The sequence below is a fragment of the Cibotium barometz genome, chromosome 18 (assembly GCF_041138505.1).
Source record: "Cibotium barometz isolate CiBa-2024 chromosome 18, ASM4113850v1, whole genome shotgun sequence".
In the NCBI taxonomy this organism is placed as follows: domain Eukaryota; kingdom Viridiplantae; phylum Streptophyta; class Polypodiopsida; order Cyatheales; family Cibotiaceae; genus Cibotium; species Cibotium barometz.
Genome location: NC_141063.1, coordinates 36,504,260 through 36,525,949, shown reverse-complemented (window position 1 = coordinate 36,525,949; position 21,690 = coordinate 36,504,260). Strand labels below are relative to the sequence as shown.

Below are 21,690 nucleotides of genomic sequence, written 5' to 3'. Positions count from 1 at the left end.
AATACGCTTATCACGGAATACAAGATCAAGTGGAAGGATCGTGTTGAGGAGGACGCTACATGGGAGACATTGACTACTCTTCAAAGAGATTACCCTGGCTTTTTAGTGAGCTCAGGAGTGAGCTCTTAGAGAGAGGGGAGTATGTCATGTGCACAGTACACGCACGCAAGACTAGTTTCGAGGCTTGGGGAAGCTTGGAGCTAGGCAGGCTGATTGACGAGGTGAGTTAGGGAAAAACTAACGGGCGGGCACCCAAGTATGGACGGGCGGACGTCCAAGTGTGGACGCCCGATGACCGGCCAAGAGCCTATAAAAGGGTGGCCAAGGTTAGTTATTTGGATATAGAGAGTCTCACGAGTTTGTGAGAGCTCTATGGTCTTGGAGCCTGGATCTAGTGCAGACGTGCACCTGCTTTACGCAGCCGAGGCCGCCAGCAATCTCGAGGTCCGCGAGGGCAGCTTCGTGGCGGTATGGGACGTCGCGAGGAGAAGATTGGTCGGTACGTCAACCTAGTTAGCTTAGCTCGTGGCTCGGTGGGGACAGCCAAGACTCTGGGCTTGCCCACTGGTTGGGAGGTGAGTCAGGCCTGCACCCCCTTGTTGTTTATTCGTTTGTTTGCAGGATTCGAGTCTCGTACCAGGAACAATCACGAGGAGATCCGTGGGGATTTGACAAGAATGAGCAGCCTGCACGAGATGGAGAAGTAGCCACCTGTATGTAGAGCACAACCGCCGGCCGCCTAGCTGTAGGAGCACAGCTGCTGGAGATGAACACACAGCCGCCTGCTGTGGAGGGCAGTGCAGCCTGTATGGTCGCCTGACTGTAGATGCACACACAGCCGCCTGGCTGCTGAGAGGGGATGGAGGCGCCTAGTCGCCTGCAGTAGACAGGCGCAGCCTGTATGGTCGCCTGTAGAGCAGAGAGAACAGCCCGCTGAATTTGGTCACACAGCCGCTAGGGATGAAGCACACAGCCGCCTGCAAGAGGCAGCCGTCAGCCTGCTGGACAGAGGGAACTGCCATCAGCTGAGGGGATGAAGTTGGTGCAGCCTGTAGCGGAGGAGATGATGTAACTCGCGGCGGCGGGTGCCCAGGGGACTAGGGCCTTTGACACACTTGTTGATACCATCAATGCATGTTAAAACACTTAAACATGGCCACAGCCTTAACACATATCCATCATCACTTTGCATAAAACATAAAGCAGTGTTCCTATGCAATGCTTAGGACTGAAAGAAGACTACTCAGAGCTTCCACACATTACAGTACCGATGGCCCCAACCTAGCATCCCATACCACTAGGCCAAACCACCCACCTTGCAGCTCCATGGCCATGAGGTCTAGCTTGTCACGTGCACACCTTAATCCGGTGCCACGTAGACATGATTATTCCTTACAGCCACCTTAAGGGCAAAGTTAGAGGTCGTATATGGGCAATTTGGAGCCAATTTGGTGGCCCTATAGGTGCCCGGAGGTGAACACAACATGCACCAATGGTTCGGACATACTATGGACACAATATGAAAATATTTTATGACATTTTTGATGAATTTTTATGGCCTGAAAAGTGAAAACCGACTTGCTTACGACTTGCTATCACTTTCCTATATAAAGGCAAGTCATAGGTCATTCATAATCATTCAAACACAGAGATTGCAGAACATAGAGTCCTCTGGACTCAACCCGAGCCCAAGATCTAATTGCCATGAGCCTGCTTAGTACCAATGGCCCCAATCTAGTGTCCCATACCCCTAGGCCAAGCCACCCACCTTGCAACTCCATGGCCATGAGGTCTTGCACACCCTTATTAGCCCTCCTCTCTACCACATACTCAGAAGTTCCCCCAAGGTCACTTATAAAGCAATAACCAAGCTATTATTGGCCCTTACTTTATTTATAAGCTTTCATGCTTTATTTATAAGCTTTTAGCCATTATTAGCCCTAGGAAGCCAATTATAAGCTCTAAGCCCTCATCCTACCAACGCCCTTAACCCACGTGTGAACCCTCCAAGTCTCCATGCCCCAACTAAGCCCTAAACCTAACCAAGGTTAGTCCACATCCCTAGCCCTAATCCTAGCCATGTCGGGACATAACGATGGACGTCTTTAAGCACAAGGCAATTTTTCTTACCTTTGATGCTAATATATAGGATCATAATGTCTAAACATTCTTTTTGCATTCTAAGTTGTAAATATCTAAAACTAGTGGGCAAGCTAGAATTGTACAAAGATAATCATTCGCAAACCTTGATGCAAGACATGGCAAAGCATCATTGGGTGCACACTCTCAAGCATCTTGTCTTGTAAGATTATGCATAAACTCTAAGACATTGTTGTGTAGCAAAGAGTCTTTATCTCATTCTTGCACACCCTTGGTCTCTTTCATCCCATCTTGTAATAATCCACAAAAGATTACGCTTCCTCTATCCTAAGTTGAGAGAGTCAAAAGGAGAATATAACATGAAGCCTCAGTCTTGTCCTTGTTTCCATGAAATTCCATCACACAAGCTGCTCCACTTTCCATTGCTAAGTTTTTGACTTCAAATACCATATGTACCGAAGTGTTGCTTTGAAATGCAAGATTTTTCACCGCAACAATTTATTTGTTTATTCCAACCGGCCTTATGCACAAGATCCGCCCATAGGCGCTTTTTTATCCACCCGCAAGCGATGCTGCCAAGGAAGCACCTTGTGGGGTTTTGAACCCAAAACTTCCTAGGACTTCCTGATCCTAGGCAAACACCTTTACCACTTGAGCTATCACCTCATTGTCTCCCCACAGCAATTTGTAAAGAAGGCTTATATTAAGAACTGTTGTTTGTGTTGGATCACAATAAATGAATCATGGTGTGTCTAGGAAGATTCTGAGACTTATCCTTCGGATAACTACGAGGGATTTAAACAATATAAATGCCGTGATTTCAAGCTGCTAGATTATTTATTTTTGAACGAGCGACAGAGGTTAAAATGCAGAAATCTTGAATCTGGGTCCTTGGACATTGAGGTAGCTCCTACTGATCCTACGTACCTCCAAAGAGCCAATTGTTTTGCACACCTGCAAAATTTGTATGCTTGAGCACTCTAAGAATGGCACCTGGCTGTTGACTGCAAGGTTCGCAGAAACTCCACCAGGCTGGCCGTCACCTACATCTGTGGTCCATATTCTCCTTGAATGGCATAAACGCCACAAGCGCGCGCGCGCACACACACACACACACACCAGGCCTAGAAACCTATATGTATGGGTGGCCGTACCCCATATTCCTCTTGAATGGCATAAGCGCCACATCTAAGGCAGATTCAGGGTTTTCATTACTCAAAGGATCTGAGATTTGAAACTGGATTAACTGCAGGGAAGCTACGGTAGAATACATCATAAAAGAGACATGACTGGAAAATGGAAAAAAAAACCACAGAAAGGGGAGGGAGAGAGAGGGGACTTACATGGTGGAAGGCGGGCGATGCAGAACTTTTTGGACCTTCTGTGTAGACAGAAAAGAAGAGAGGAAAACAAGACGGACTTCAACCTATTTCTTTCCTGCAAACTCCCGCTTTCAAGTCCGTCAAATTTTTTATAACGTGATTCACATCGCGTTGGGGTATTGTTAGGTGGTAGAGGGGTTCACTTGTACCTTATTTCCATATGATTAAGGACATACAATTCTACCTGTTTTGCATTGGACCTAGTATGTAGGCACTTCACTTGTAGCTTACTTCCATATGATTAAGGTGACGTCATTTAATGCCAACTCGTATTTATGTTCGGTTCAAGATGAAACATACAACTCCACCTCAAACCAGTTTCTTCATTTTTTCTCACGGTGTATGTCACAATAAACACAGATAATTCAAGCAATTTTGTCTCTTCTAGCTAATTAGGAGCAATAGCACAACTTCCCAAAACACACCCAAAAGTCTGTTGAAAGCCTTTCAATGGAATTCCCTCAATTAGAATGGTTTCAGCATTTTGGAAATGCTACCACTTCCCACGATTAGACGGATGACCAAAAAAAACGATATTGTAGCCACTTGGTTTGTATAACAGGTGTTAATCCAATTCTAGGATTAACAAGAGCTACCGCCATTATCTTACATCAAGGAGTCATGGTAGATACACCAAAGGGTCATACATTCAAGATATAAAGCAATAGTGTCCAAAGCTAGAACTTGGATGGACGCCCGTAATGGTGTGACGGAGTATTTAAAGCGATTCCCGCTTCAAGAGCGTGTGGTAGCAAGTTAGGATAAGTCCTAAGTGATGTACTTCATGGATATATTATGAGAGTAGTCATTATAATAGCATTAGGCCTCTTATGAGCCTAAAATGCCCGGTTGGCCATAGTTTAAGTGAGTGTGAACACTTATGGCCATGTACATAAGTGAATTTCTCTCATAATACAATACATTCTCCCATTGTGCAATTGAGTCTTGCTCTTGCTAATCTCTCTCCCTAATGCATGTTAGTGAGTGTGTGTGTGAGTGAAGTGAGGTGAGAGGAGGGACAAGGACACGTAGTGCAATGCGGCGGTGTGACAACACTCACGAGAGACGCGGTGGAATTGCTTCTCAAGGAGTTGTAGAGCTTGGAGACCTCAAGGGTTATGAGCTCGGCCATTGGAAAGATCCTCACGACACTTGCGGTTCACCAAGTAATCTCTTTTTGGATGTGTTTCAAAGAGGGTTGGGGTGAGCCATAACATCCCTTGGCTTTTTCCATCGTTTTGCCTCTAATCTACGCATAACCCATTGCCCATTATCTTGATTAATGGCTTCCCATGAAAAAGATGTGGAATTGATGGTGATTTGTGTGAGATTTGGTGTAGAACAGCTCTCTTTTTTGTTTTTGAAAAGAATGCTTTTTGCTTAAATTTTAGATTAATTTGTTGTTTTTGTTATTATTTTTGTTGTAGTTTTTGCGGATTTTCATGTTCTTAGGACTTGCACGTAGTTTGTATTAGGCTTCGTTTACATCCATCGCATCAAAGAATGCAAGAGAATGCAATTCTTAGTGAATATTAGCTCTCTTTAGTTTAAACATAGATCTAAGATCATTAATTCTAGTTTAATTGTGTGTGTTTTGTTGAAATTGTTTGAGAGTGTTAACAAGCATTAGGAGTAGCTTAATCTTTCAAAAAAAAATCTTAAAACCATCAAAAATCCTTAAATTTGACTAATTTCTCTTAATGGACTAGTTTTTGTCATTAAGGGTGATTAATCTCGTTCAAGAGGCTAAATGTAAGGTTCCCCCCTTCCAAAATAGGGGAAGCACTTAAGATAGTCCACTAAGTCTTATCTTAGAGAAAATTTCCTACTCATCGACACCTTGACCATGCAGAGATTCAAGGATACGATTCATAGGTAAGACCTAATTCTATCCCGCGCAGAGGGAGCGTGGTCTTCTAAAAATCAAATCACCCATAGGGTAATTGATCATAAATTGGGCAGCTACAAGACTTGATTTCTAGAGGCAACGCTTTTTTCCTCATCCATGCAAGGCACAGCCGCTGGCCTAGTCTTCTAGAATAGAATAGCCCGCGAACCTATTTATCTAACGTAGGGCTTTCACTTAATATGTTGGAAAGCTACCCGACTAATCAGGTCCACCCGCTCGTAGGATGGTGCCGTCGGGGCATTCCATCCTCCCACTTTCCACCCTACTCACGCGTCAATTTGTTTTCTAATTAATCCTACCACACTGTTTGACATAAATAAATAAATTCTTTAATTAAGGCCCTTTTCACAAGGTTTATTAAAACAGTCTTTTTTCACAGTACAATAATGCCAAGATAAGATTTAAAAGAAAAGTTTATACATGAATCAATTTCATACAAGCCAAACTGGCTCTCTTATTCTTTTCCTTTATACCGCCGATGATCTAGAATTCGGCCTTCCAGCATCCACATGCTGGGCAAAACCCTACGGGACCATACACCTCATCGTCGGCCGCCGCTGGCGAGGACTCAAGCCGGCCTGTTGCCCTCTCATGCTCCATCGCTCGATCCTCCCACCCCTCAGAGGGATGTCTGCGCACTAGGGTGGGCTAATTCACCGCACTAGCCTGGGCTCTCAGAACTAGGCAGCATCACAATCACTTGCCTCAATCGGCGAACCTCATTTTCCCAATGATATGAGGGATACCATGGGCTAACTCTGAGCCTTACTAACATCTCCGCTGTCCGGCTATACAAGCACAAGAACGGGGCAGCGTCAAGGCAGGGAGAGTTGTACCTGTACCTTAATTTAACCAAGATAACAATCCATTCACTCACTAAACCATAGGACTAGAATCCATGCTACCTTCTTAAGAAAACAATCCTTTTCTCACACAGATTTTTGCATTTCAACTTGAGATTGCGGATAAGACATTCTTTATTTAGGCATATGCTGTTGTTTAAAAGAATACAAACTTTAAATAGTAAATCAATCAAATAGATCACTATTAATAATTTATAAAGAAGCCGGGGCCATACCTCAACCCCTAAGAATGATATATGATTGAAAAACAAAATATGTATATACCTTATAGAAATTTGTCGTTTATCGTTGCCTTTGCTCGTTAACAAGAGCTTTAGAACTTGACATATGAGAATAGAGTCTTCTAATACCTTGTCTTTTGATTGAAATCATCCAATAATCTCCAAGCTTTATCTCCTCTTACTCATACTGTGACTCTTCTCTCTTTCTAAAGTCTATGGCAAAATAGCCTTCTCCTCTTAGGGCTACGGGATACTATTCTTTCTCTAAAAGAAAAGCTATAGAGTTTTGGTCTCTTCCTGCGAAAGACCATAGAAATCTAAGCTTCTTTTCTAAGATATTAGATAAGAATGAAGGGATATATACATCTCAAGCTCTAGGATTACCTTGAGACTACTTGCTGCCTTCTCACAGTTTTCTCTGTGTAGAGACCCTGACAGAAACAGCAAATTGTTCTGGCCATAACTCTCTGATAAAAACTCAGAATATAGTCGTATAACCAGTCAAAAGAACGGGAAGGCATCTGGTCTACAAGCTAGCGCATAGGCAAAATAGGTAAAAACGTCTGTATATAGCCACAAACGCGCCATCTTTAGAAACGCGTTATTTTTTCACATTTTTAGTATGCATGGACTCTAAATGTGTAAAAGTACTCTAAATATGACCTCTTATCACCTAAATTCGAAATTCTATTTTTGGAGATACTTATCTCTTAATAGAACTATTCTTATGTTCTTATTTCTTTTAGGATTTTAATATTTTTATTCTAACACTTTCCTAATGTTTCTAGCCTTGTTGTCTCACTCTTCTCTAATTACACTCTCATTCCTTATTGAAATCTATATTAAAAGAGACACATACATACATGGCTTGGGAGGGACCTTACAATCTCCCCCACTTAAAAGATTCGAGATGTCCTCATCTCGTGAGCTGGGGTAGTATCTAAGTAAATCCTCTTATCTCTTTCAAAGTGGTGTCCCCACTAGGTAAAAATCTTCTTTTATCTAAACATTGTTCTTAAAGAGTCCTTTATTTCATATGCTTGGCTCGTTTTGTAGTGCCTCCAAAAGGTCTTTATTATTCTAAAGTTAATTGGCCTTATTATCCTAATTTTATGCATCCATATACCTCTCATATGATATGAACCTTCGAATTCCTTATTCTATACCCCCATGTAATATGGTACTTAACAAATTGTCATGGAAAAACGTAAGGGAATCAATCCTTTACGCAATCTAACCTATGATAGCAATTTCATAATCTTAGTATCGTCTTATAGAATACCTCTATTCATCATGCACATTACTTCACATAAATCTTGCACCAATCCTCTTCTATTTACTCATAGAAATACTTTGTTGAATTTGATTATCTTTAACCCTGCTATCTCTATTTCTTGACCTAATTTTTGCTCTAGCTCATGATTCCTTGTAGCCAAGGGTGGGCTTGACGTTCCTCTTGAATTAGGATACCGCTTCTTGATTAACATGGAAGGACTCATGTCCTTCTCGACTCATGTCCTTCTTGATTAACATGGAAGGACTCATGTCCTTCTCGACACTTTCAAAAAAAAAACTTAATCATAGTCTTTGATTATAATTATAGCTTCTGAAATAGAGGATGGTTTCACATTCTTGATGAGGTTATTCAAAGGTAGACTAAGCTTCCAAATGAATCGATGGAGAAGAGTTACCTCATCCATCTCTGGAGTAAATCGGAGAAGTTTAACAAAAGTTTGGTGGTATTCTTTTAGGGTCTTTCCTTCTTGGGTTAGCTCCAAAAATTTGTTCATTTTATCCTCTCGAAATCCTAGAGGACAAAACCTTTCACGAAGGTGTACTTTCATGGCATAGCTCCAGTGGTTAGATTGACAACAATGCTTCTAACTTTTTAGCTCCAATGGTTAGATTGACAACAATGCTTCCAACTAATTTGGCATTTCTTATGATTTTTGGATGCGAGCAAGGGTGAGCTTGCTTCTTTCATTGTATCCATTAAAAGTTTAAAACTATCAAATACTTATCATAGCACCACATTTGAAGGCAGTCAGGATTCATACATCTGAGATCTTCATTTTTTTAAGAATTACACATCTGGTGCCTTGGGATTGACACATCCAAAGATTATCAGGATTGACATATCTGAGATGATTAGTTTTCTGAAAATTACACACCTAGTATCTTGGGATTAACACATCTAAGAGCATGATCCTCTGGGAATTACACATCCGAAGTTAGACCCATGTTTGTCTGAGATGGGTTCTAGATCTTGGATGATTGTCCTAGTGTAAAGCATCCAATGGATGGCATTCACACGTTAACTATTCCAATCTTAATGGAGTTATAATCTTAATAATTTATAATATGCAAGTTAATGAGATATATCCTGAAAATTTCTCTAAACAATGTTTCGGTCTATCCTTCTAGTCATTCAGTCTCTCACTAGTTTCTTTATTTGATCACCCTATGTTTTTCCTCACAAAAGGTTTTCTCCCCAATCTTATTTCTCAAGTGTATTGTACAAATATCTTGTGTGTGCACCCCCAAGATACAAGCACAATTTCATAAGATGATTGTCTCAACATGTGAGGATATTCAAATCACTTCTATGGCCAGTAGAGATGATTGATTCGTCCTCATATGATAAACAATCACTTTTTTTAATCCCTTAATAGTTAACCTTTGAAAAACAAATCCTAGGAACTAAGATCGGCTCTGATACCACTTGTAAGGTTCCCCCTTCCAAAAATAGGGGAAACACTTAAGATAGTCCACTAAGTCTTATCTTAGAGAAAATTTCCTACTCATCGACACCTTGACCATGCAGAGATTCAAGGATACGATTCATAGGTAAGACCTAATTCTGTCCCGCGTCGTAGGGGGAGTGTGGTCTTCTAAAAATCAAATCACCCATAGGGTAATTGATCATAAATTGGACAGCTACAAGACTTGATTTCTAGAGGCAACGCTTTTTTCCTCATCCATGCAAGGCACAGCCGCTGGCCTAGTCTTCTAGAATAGAATAGCCCGAGAACCTATTTATCTAACGTAGGGCTTTCACTTAATATGTTGGAAAGCTATCCGACTAATTGGGTCCACCCGTCCGTAGGATGGTGCCGTCGGGGCATTCCATCCTCCCACTTTCCACCCTACTCACGCGTGAATTTGTTTTCTAATTAATCCTACCACACTGTTTGACATAAATAAACATGTTCCTTAATTAAGGCCCTTTTCACAAGGTTTATTAAAACAACCTTTTTCCACAGTACAATAATGCCAAGACAAGATTTAAAAGAAAAGTTTATACATGAATCAATTTCATACAAGCCAAACTGGCTCTCTTATTCTTTTCCTTTATACCGCCGATGATCTAGAATTCGGCCTTCCAGCCTCCACATGCTGGGCAAAACCCTACGGGACCATACACCTCATCGTCGGCCGCTGGCGAGGACTCAAGCCGGCCATGAAAGTGTAGGCCGTGAGAAAAAAAAGACTTTGGAAACCACCCTTGTTTGGAGGCCTGTACTCCTAAACCATATATCCGATGAAGGTGCTTTAGGGCTCATCGAAAAGCTGACATCGATCTCTTCGACTTTAGACTGTTGTCTGAAGTCAAAATCAACCATTTTGGCCTCCGACCAACAGTCTCAAAATTCGACTCGGTAATCAAGGCAAAAAACAGCCCAAAAACCACGAAAAATCGTAAAAAACAGCGCGAAAACGACGAGAAGCCATATGCAACTCTCTCATACATAATTTTTCAAAATTCCTTTTGAAACACTCTCAAAAACGTGCTGCGAAAAAAGAAAAAAATCTCGGAAAAATTTCTGTCTTAAGACAGTGATGGAAAATAGATTTTAGGACCTCCTCTTCCATCTGGGAAGTTCCTAGTATACACTTTTTCCAAAAAATATAAGAGGAGGTTCATGTGCATATAGCGCCTAAGCTAATTGGGGCGAATAGACACCCGTTTAACCTAACGAAGAGTACGTCAAGCCTCTTGAGGCTGTAACGGGCTATGGGAGAATATAAAAAGCAAAAAAAAAGAAAGAAGAAGAAGAAGAAAAGAAAAAAGAAAAACTGTGATTGCTCATTAAAGAGCATTTAGGCACTCTGATCTGGCCACAATGGAGGGATTGCCAGGGATCACACAAGGACTGAATCCAATGGATGACATCTTCAAGAGATTGAGATCTATGCCGCAAATTTACCTCCCAATGCCATTGGCCATGCCTATAACAAGCATGTCATCGGGTTTTACACCCCATATGACTTCGATCCCACCAGGCTTTAGTCCCTTGCCTAACATTCGTGCAAGTCCCATAAGTACCAACCCTTTCCTGGATGCACACACCTTGGACATACTGAAAAGTCTAGGAAGGGGGGTGGCCCAAGGACTCATTGAGTCTCTTCCAACAAGAGCACTTACATACGGCCTTAGTGATTCATACAGAAATACGGTCGTACAAATTTCCAAAATTATGGGCAAATATGACAGAACAATAGACCTTGTTCAATTTATTCAAATGTTTGAATAGAGATGTGAAGTCTTTGGAAATCCCAAGTGCCCCACTAAGGTACATGCTTTGAACCTATGCTTAGAGGGAAAAGCTAGTCAATGGTTCATCTCGCATTGATGCCGGCGATCAAGACCAACTTCAAAACCTTGAAATCAACCTTTATACATGGCTTTTCCAGACAAGGTGATCAATGGAGTGCAGTAACAGAACTCTATTCAATTGAGCGTCAACCAAATAAATCCATTAGAGATTTTATCCTTCGGATAAAACTCTTGGACTCATGTTGTTAGTCATGGGAAAAATTAAATAATGTTCAATTGAGGAGATGTTTCATGATGGGCTTGAAGAATAACAGCTAACACAACTTGATCATTGTATCCAATCTGGAAACATTCGATCAATGTTGCAAAGAAGCAATACATTTAGATGACAACATGCTAGAAGATGATCATGCTACGAGGTGTTCCTCATCTAAACCAACTGAAGAAATGGCAAAAGAAAGATCGATCTCAGAATTAACATTCCTCGAATTTTATGCAGCCTTGCTTAAAACATTACAGCAGACATCTGTAAGACAGGATGAAAACCTTCAAAACCAGACATCCTTAATGCCTCTAAAAGTGAGGAGCGAAATGCCTTGTGTTGAATGCAATCACTATGACCATCCCAATCCTCATTGTGCATACAAGGCACCTTTTCTTCTATACTGCATATATTGTAAAACCTTTGATCATGATACGAAAAAATATCCCACTTCATCCACAATGTACTCAAAACCTCCATCTCCCATGCACTGAACAAAATAGTCCAAAAAGCGTAGAAACTGCTCACGAAGCAGTAAATCGAACACTTCAATGTTTCTATTATCGTGGACCTCACAAGTGTGATACAGATCCCTATAACTTCAGATTGTAATTCGGAGTTGGTTTGATACTCCAACCATTCCGTACAAATTGGTTACCGTTGATTTAATGTAATTTCTAGTAAAATTATGCTGATAAATTTGTGGTAATCATCATTTTACATTTAACCCTTGGTTAATGCCTACAAATCACACTCAAATTCAAGATTATTCACAGCCAGAGTTGCATTTGGGAATGTGCATAAGAATGAATGCTATATGCATTATGTATTGGGCACATTACATCAGTGTAAAAATGGGATCAGACACTGCCCTTGTCCAGAATAAGGCAAGAGGTAAGACCTCCCGCATAGATTTGGGTTTGCATTGCATAAGGCAGACTACACAATTTGGAATACTTTCATGCCCATAGTCATCACTGACATCTTGCGACGAATGTGTGAACGATGTGGCATTGATCACATGTTCCAAGATTGCCCAAGACGAGTTGCTTCAATGCAACTTGTCTCACAAAATACAACTTTTAACATCTTAAGTGTACAAAATGGGAAACTGGCCACATTGCCATTGAATGTGCTTACACGTTTACAAGCCAAGGCACGAGAAATAGTCAAAAGGAATGTAAAAGACAACACCTCAACATGGGTAGAAGAACATGCTTTAAAACAGAACCCAAAAGAGAAAACAAAACCTTCTGAACCCAAGAAAAACAAGTTACAAAAAACTATCGAAACCAAGGTCGAGTTAAAAGATATGGAAAAGGAGCCTACAGAGGATATAAATCCAAAAGAGTCGAAAGCTATACAAGATGTAAAAGCATCCACCTCAGAGATCACCACACAAACCTCAACACCCATATGTGTGCGACACATAATACAAAAACCCAAAAGAAATTCGATCTTGTCGCATGGGTAAACATAATGAAAAACTGATAAACCAAAGAAAGTCAGAGAATGAAACAAGTTCTAGTACATCACTAAGCGAGGATGAAACAAGTTCTTACTCTTCGCTCAGTGCACCACATAGACCAATCAAGAAACTAGAACCCACCCAACCACCCCAAATGGATAATGATAATCACATGACATATGTGGAACGCAAAAAGCAAGCTCAGGAGAGCATGCTTAGCTTGGTTGAATGTCTTACACGGTCACCGGTTGTGATCAAGCCTCATAATGCCAAACCTAAAACAACAACCAAGATACAAATCCTAGAGAAGTACCACTTTCCCTTTCAAGAGGAAGACATACTCTCTACAGAAGAATCATTTGAAACGGACTGTATAGAAGACATACTCTCTACAGAAGAGTCATTTGAAACGGATTGTATGAACTATAGGCTTGAAAAAGCACGTGAGGAATTCGATAATTCCCTTATTACAAGATTAAAACAGTCTCTCAAAACCTCATTTGGAGGAAGGCTCTTCTCTCAAGATAAACCCAACATCACATCAACACTTGCACCTTTAAGGGCTCAACCTGATTTATACCAAGATATAAAGAACTCCATAAAACAGGACTGTCAGGATTCACAAGTTTCCAAACAGACCTCATTAAGAATTGTCAGAGGGCCAAGTGTGCCATTGTACGCATTGGGTACTCTTGAAAAAGCTAAGACCCAAACAGAGGATGAAAGTGAATGGGAATCTGAAACTGAAACCGGATCTGAAACCGAGTCAATAATTGAAACATCCATGGTTCCTTTGGAAGATTCTATCATGGTATGGTTGGATTTCCCTACAGGCAATGATGTTCAGTATAAATGCACATTGATTAGCCCTCGAGCTAGTCATAACATTGTGACAATAGATACTTGGGTGTCATTGGGACAACCTAAACTCATCCCTACAAGCAATAGTCTTGCAAGAAGAGCTAATGGATAAAACATTGTTCCAGGTTCCTTTAGATACAAACAATCGATGGCGATATGGAATTTACATTCCATGTTACCCTAGATTCCCTTGAGTATGATGTCCTCTTTGGTGGACCTTGGATAAGTGAATCATTGTATTCACTAGATGAATCCATGCAAACAGTCACCTTGAACACTCCTACAGGCAATGTACAATTGCTATTACGGGAGGAAGGGAACTTGCAAGAGCTGGAACTTCTGACAGATCTTACTGAAAAGATCCCTAGGATTCTGGTTGGATTGGAAATTGCAAATAAAATCACCACAGCTCAAGCACAGCTTTATCCAACACGAGAACACAATATCATAACCCTCGAGCTATGGGATTTGTTAGGTCAACCAACACTCACGGCACATCCTGAAAGGATTACCTTTACACAAGACTTGAGCATGCCATGTTTGGGGTACTTTGAACATATAATGTATATTGAAACTAACCCTCTCACTTGCAAGTTTTTTGTGGTTATGTGTTGGAAGCAGATATGATCTTGGGGCATAAATGGACTGTTGCTACCCAAGCACCACTGTGCTTTGCTAGCGATAGAGTCATCATGATGGTCAACGACAAAAAGTTGACGATACCATACTGCCGGGAAGAGGACCCAACTTTAATGGATATCTATGATGCTGAACGCAAAAGGATACAATCCTCTTCTACACAAGCCCCTCTACACAAGGACCTACCATCTGCCGCCGTCAACAACCAACTCCGATAAAGCCTCTAATCTTTCAACCCCATCCTCACCTACGAAGTTCAATGCCATAACCTTGCAATCTTGAAGAAGTTCCCACAACCAAACCAGTATGCATCTTCATCAACAAACCTCACCAAAGGAGACAACCACATGCTCAAAGGCCTCGTCATCGGACAGTCACCCCACAAGAGACTCTAGCCTCATCATCATCAACAATGCCCATGAGTCTCAAACCCGCAGCCTCAACAGCAACCAAAGTCAAGGTGGGCCCCAAACCTTCCACATTAACACAAAAGAAAACTCCACCAGAAAACTCCACCACAACAACCACAATCAAGGTATCTTAATAGTATCAAAATGTGGGTGGAGAAGCAGCTACTTGTAGCTCAAACTATGAAGGTGTCAATCAAATTTGGGTGCCTCGAGAGTCAAAACCTCTTCCTCAACGCAACACTTGGAGGCCAAGGAAGAAGAAGAGTACTCCAAAACATAGTCCACCAAAGCCTATGCGAGTTCCTCAAAGAACTCCACCAATGCAACAAGTGTGGGTAACAAAAACACTACTGCGGGCACAAGGGTACTACCAAATAAATACCAAAGCTTGGGTCCCCAAGCACATCACAAAGTCCCCTAAGCTTGCACAAAAAAGAAAGCCTCAACACCAAGCACATTGGCCACCACCAAATTACAATGTTCGTCAAAGATGGGTGCCTGTGCATGTGCTTCAACAACAAGGAAACTATGATGGTAATTCCATCATATGGTTGCCAAAATCAAACAATGTGAAGAAAACCTCACCGTCGACTTCAACCCCAACAACTTCACCTATAGTTTGACAAGAATGGCGGCCCAAGCAACAGCAAGCAAATCACTCAACCACTCTCGTGCATTCGGCACCAACACAAGAGCTTGTCTGTTCAAACAAACAATCAGTAGTCTTCCCTACTGCCTCGATATCATTTCAGCAACAAATTAAAGAAGTGGAGACTTAGGAACAAAATAACATTGCTCTTATCACCCCTCTAGAAGTGAGAAATGAGTGCACAAGAAGCTGTTACTTGCAAATCATGACCTAGATGACCCATAAAGCAAAAAAAACAAAAACAAAAACATCGGAGTCAAAACTTGCAACTTCACCAAATTAGGCCATCTCACGAAATAACCCTTCATGGCCAAAAATCCTGCAATCTCACGAGTTCAGGTTTCTCAGTCTCAAGGCTTAAGCACCCGTACTTTCACAATTTAAGCCTCATCACGGATTAAGCCATATCACGCAATAGCCACTATATATAATTGTTAAGCTTATTGCTTACTATTCTTTTGGCTAAATTAATGTAGCAGCTGCTCCATGAGTACGTATCCATATTGATGCACTGGAGAACATTTGCACCAAAGCCTCACCATCGACAACTTCTAGGTACATCCCTGGATGGGGGGGCCATGGTGGGCGAAAGCCTGGTCAATGGTACAACCCATCACTTGGAATTTTCCTTCACATTACAAACCTCTCCAACAAATGATGCCACAATCTTCACAACTCAATGATTTTCAATCCCTAGTGAAGATCTCTATATTAGCCTCGCAAGTCGATGTAATTCTTTCAATCCTCACAACAAGTGGCTACTTCAACATAGAGCAGTTCAATAAGAGTCTATATGCCTCAATTCTTGTACTTCATGAAAATCTACTTCTAAGAGCACTTAAATATACATAAAAACATGAAAAGCACATGGGCAGAAGAAGACAGGATCAAATTCTACTCAACAACATTTGACAAGAATCCTGCCCCACAAAGGGACATCATCACAAGCCAATTACTTCAAATGACGAATGTCGCTTCAATGAATCAAATGAGGAACTGAGAATCACCATTTCATTCTGATGATTAAGTCTACGTTCCTCCGGATCCTTCTCTCTCTTCTCTCCCATTATTAACATCTTTTAGTGTCCCCACTAACAAAAATCACATGTAACCTTGCCGATGATTGCCAAAAACAAAGTGAGCCAAAAAAAAGAGCTCACACAAATATAAAAAATGCAATCATTCGCAAAAAACCCCACCCCCACCCCGTTAGGAATTTCCAATACACCACTAACCTCTTCATTCATTAAAACCTACTTCTTGAAGCTCTGGAGGTATTGACAATACCTGCATATCACCCCTACCAGTGTTAGGGTTTGAAGGGCACTATGGATTTTCAAAAGACAAGTATGTAGTAATCTTGCCATTTTTGTAAGCATGGCAAATTTTTAGTGAGCCCTTCTACTGACATGTTTAAAAAACCTTCGACATGCAAAAGTCTATATACAAATTTTTGGACTTCCAAAAGAGTATATGAATAATATCCAAGAAGTATCATAGAATGTATTAGTATGCCAAACATCTACAAGTCGACTTGCAAAAGAGGATTTGTACAAAGATGCTCACATATATAATTGGAAAGCCTTTGGCACGAGGACACAAAAAGGCTCATGAGTGGGAACAACAAGATAGGTGAAGAAAAACAATGACTCATGAGAATCAAGTGGCACCATTTATAACATAATAGATAGAGAAGGATGGTAAGAACACAAGCCCAAGTCAAGTTGTCTGCATGGGTATAGATTTTCTATTCTTCAAAACCTTCCAAGCTTCAAAACATTCATCCCAAAGCACATCTTCTCAAGGTGTTTTACCTTTGGATTATTCAAACTGGTGTCAAGCTAAACATATCAAGTGACAAACAGTTTCAGAACTTGTCTTTGATCTTATTCATCTTTGAAAACCCTCTCTCACATGCTATTGAGATGAAAGGTGTAACACTAAAAGAACTCTCCAAAGTTTCATAGTTGACTACTCCCACTCTTCATGATTGCAACAATCTCGCCAAGCTGAGTGCATATCCTTACCCTTGAAACAATTCCTCATTCTTGTAATGAAAGACCTATGTTCCCCATTGCACTCTAGCTCATTTATGAATGCATTCGGGCCTTGTCCAAAGTTATTACAAAGAATTTGCAGCCATTCTCTTGTGGAGACATCCAACTTTGTCAAATCCTCATTGTAGTCCTTTGGACATCCAACTTTGTCAAATCCTCATTGTGCTCTTTGGAGTTGTCATGCACACATAGTGTATTCTTTTGTATTGACAAAGACCCTTATTTTGCAAAAAGATTCCCCTTTCTTGCAAATGTGCACCATCTACACCTCAAGCGTTCATTGCCGTCATTATCTGTGATCACATAAACCCAAGGATACACTGTTTTCCAACTCTGCAAAAACACCTTGATGTATTTTTTATTTCCAGCATTCTCTTGTTCGGCAATCGCCCCTACTGAAGTTTCACCATGACCATCAATTTCCCAACTTGCATCAATGCTTGCATCTGATGGCAAAGCATGCATCAATGCTTGCATCTGATGGCAAAGCATGCAACCCAAGCATTTGTTCAAGTGTCTTTTGCTTTTTACTCTTTAGTGGGCAACCATTATGTGCCATTTTGTTGTGGCAGAAAAGAAAGGCTACAACAAAAGGTGAATGGGCTGCTCAATACAGAAGGCACCTCTAAAGGGTTTCTTTAATTGTGTTGATTTTCTCCACATACAATGACTAAGAAAGCTTTAGGTGACTTACCACCACATTATTGACTTGACACAAGTTTTAAGAACTTGAAACTTAAAAGAACCTGTATAATCACTTGGAGTAAGAGAATGAATAAAAGCACTCTAACGTCTTCCAACTCCCTATTCCAGTATTGGTGGGTGATTTGTATCCATTCAACATACATGTCACCCATCATTTTATGATAAAGTAAAGCATGTAACATATCTAAAGCAATGCAATGTCTTAAGAAGTAAAAAAACAAAAAAAAAACTAATATACACGTGTATGTGTATTTTACAAAAAAAGAACAGCATTAGCAAAACACTACAGTACAATAATGTCATCCTTTAAAAGTAAAAATCTACACAAAAATTAACTTCAACAGGAGCAATTTGCAAAATGTTGCAATGCATCAATAAGATCATTTGAGTGTCAATGGATTTGCACCAAGATGCTAGAATGAAACATTAAGCATTTCTCCTTGTATAATAATGCATATAGCCAAATTACCTGAGAATTACCTGTGCACAAAAATCTTTTGCCTTAAAATCCCATATAGAAGTTCATGAAACACACATATAATGACTAGCAAATAATCATCAAAAACTCTTACCCATTCATCACACGAGAGCAATGTTTTTGCACCCATTCATCACACAAGAGCTATGGGTGGGTTCATATACATGCCAAAATACATAAAGCAGATGTCTCTTGAGTCTCAAGTAAAATCAGCTCAAATTTCCACAGAGAAGAATCTCTTATGGTACATCTTCTACGTATTAGAAGAAGAATCTCTTATGGTACATCTTCTATGAATTAGATTAAGACTCATTCACTAGCTGAGTTGTGAGGGGCATGACAAAGTGGTCATGATAGCCACCATAGACAAAAAGTCTCAACACATGGAGGTGTAACAAGATATAAGTAAATATGGGCCAATGTTATAATCATCATAATACAAGTCAATTATTCTCTCTTCTCTCTAAACCTAGGCTATTCATCCTAATCTAGGCTAATCCAAAGCTAGTTAGCCTAATTCAAGGCTAATCTAGAAGTGCCTTTCTTTCATTGGTATCAGAGCTTAGTCTTTGATCCACTTTCATCTTAGTTTTAAGAAAATTTGAGAAATTCTTGGATTTCTTGATTTTCTTGATCAAGAAGTGGGACATGGTGATCTTGATTGAAAGAATTTGATCTTGATTCATTTTCCTAAGTTTTGTGGCCATGGGTTGGCCAAGGACCAAATTTTGAGGGAGCCGCTCCTAATTTCAAATCACATGACCAAAATTGGAGAAAGTGCTAATCCAAAAATGTTTTTACTTTTCCTTCTTTTTCATGCTTCATCTTGGAATGATTAGGACTTCAATCCTTGGCTAAATCTCTGTCACATCTTAGGGTTTGATCTTGGGAGGGAACAATCTTCACAACAAGCTATCTAATGGAAGATTTACTTGGAGAAATGTGCCCGTCAGGCTGTTGTTTGATGCGTGATTTTGGGACTGATTAAGAGCTAAACATATGTATGGCTTTAGGCTTAGCAAAGCTTATATTAGCCAAAAGATAACATTTGCTTGGGTTCTAAGCTTCTATTGAAGGTGAATTTCTATAGATTTCTGGTGCGATTCAGTCTGTCTCAACTTAGCCAATGTATGGCTTTAAGCTTAGAAAATCTTAGGAATAGACAAAAGATAGTGTTACTTAGGTTCTAAGATTTTATTGAAGGCAGATTTTTGTGTATTTCTAGCACGATTCAGTCACACAACCCTGGCCACAGATTGCGTGGAAAATCTTGTGAGTACATTGATGGTATTGATCACATTAGTCACTTGATTGCTTATGGAGCTTAGCAGTTGATAAGTATGGCTCTCCAAGTTCTTCAATGACTCTTCATCTTTAAGGCTTTTGATACAATGGAGAGCTTCCATTTATCTATGGATTGATTTCCATGTTCTTTTACTGATCTTTAGTAAGAAACCAAGAAAGATTAGTCTCTATTACCATAAGCTTGAGTCTCATCATATTGACATGGTTGGCTTCATCTTTTATCCTTATTGAGAAAGCAATCATTCTAATGGGGCTTCATTGCTTGATTTATTGAATCTTGAGGGTTTGGAAAGTTTTTTTCCATGGCCATGGAAGCCACATACATGCTTATGTTGCCATTGGTGGTTTGCACTTAAGTCTACATCAAATTGGTGACTCTTTTGGCAATAATGGATTCACATGGCCAAGATTGACTGCATTAGGGTGAATTTGGAGTTGATTATGGCACATTGTATGCATAATGGTGCATGGGAGATATGCTATAACTCATATGGTTGGCTTTCATATGTTTCTTTGAGACTTTGGTGAAAGATTTGGTACCGGAAACATTGAAATCTTATGCTTACGAGTTGTAATTATTTGGCATGCATCTATAAATGTCATTTGTAAGTGATATTTTCTCTTATCCAGTTCTAAACTTTCATTTAAATTCTTGCATAACTAGAAAGCTAGATATGTGGTGAGGGTACCTTAGCCATTTCTAAACTTTGATTTAAATTCTTGCATAACTAGAAAGCTAGATATGTGGTGAGGGTACCTTAGCAATAAGGAGAAGAGGCCAAGGAGAGTGCGTCTTGAACTCACCGTGCCATGCGTGCCATGGTAAAGTGGCATGGTGGTGGATTAGGTACAATGGTGGCGAGAAGAGGCCCAAGCCCTTGCTCTTGGATTTTAAACTTAAGTAAGGGGGTTGGAAGATCTTGGCCGAGAGATCGGCAAGCTTCAAAGTGCTACATCAACAATCATCTTGGAAGTTACATTTGGAAAAAGCAGTGGCACAAGTAAAGATCCTTGACGATCATTGTGTTGTGGTAATTGCAATTGGAGCAAGGCAATGTCATAAGCTAAAAGAAATTAGCATCTAGATTATCCTAGATTTAACCTAATTAGCCATGGATTAGCCTAGATTAGGATGATTAGCCTAGGTTTAGAGTAAGAAGAGAAAGTAAGAGACTTGTATATTCATCATTATCAAAAGGAACCAAAAATATGGTGTATGTAGCCTATATACATGACCCCATTGGAGAAGGTGTTATCAGATATTGGCCTAAATGGTGGGAATGTTCATATTTTAAAGGATATCAAGAAGTCAACAAATGAAAAGGATGTACCAATGAAGCCATTAATTGGTGGTGTAAATGCCAGAAGATTTCTCTCAAAACCTCTTCACTTGGAGAAAAAGAAGAAGACCAAGACAGGAAAGCTATATAACTCAAATTACATAAGTAGAATTAATTATGATCAATGGGAAAATCTCCATAACACAGTCAAAGATCATGAAGGTAAGTCTAGAAATGCCAAGGTAGAAGTTTGGCGGTCAGTTAATGTTCTTTTCAGAATGTGTAAGAAAGATATGTGGACTGAGCAAGACAAAAAGAGCTTTGAATACAATTTGCAAATATTTGGAAGAGCTATAAAAAGGATGCCTGGACTAAATCTATCATAACACACTACATGGTAAGCACAATGATTTATGTTATTTTAATAGACAAAGATTTATTGAAGCACAAGTTGACTCGCTTCCATGTTTTGTTTTGCAGCATATTATCTATAATCATTTGCCATTCTTCATACAAAATATGGAAACCCAAGTATTTGGAACA

General features: G+C 40.1%; 1 long non-coding RNA gene across 1 annotated transcript in view; it reads right to left on the bottom strand.

Annotated features, from left to right (window-relative positions):
* LOC147629264 (uncharacterized) overlaps positions 1–3,486 on the bottom strand; it is a 54,881-nt gene extending 51,395 nt beyond the window's left edge. The window contains exon 1 of the long non-coding RNA XR_015268003.1: positions 3,444–3,486. This is a non-coding gene — a long non-coding RNA (uncharacterized LOC147629264). The remainder of the gene's footprint in view (positions 1–3,443) is intronic.
* Between the last annotated feature and the right edge of the window lie 18,204 nt (positions 3,487–21,690).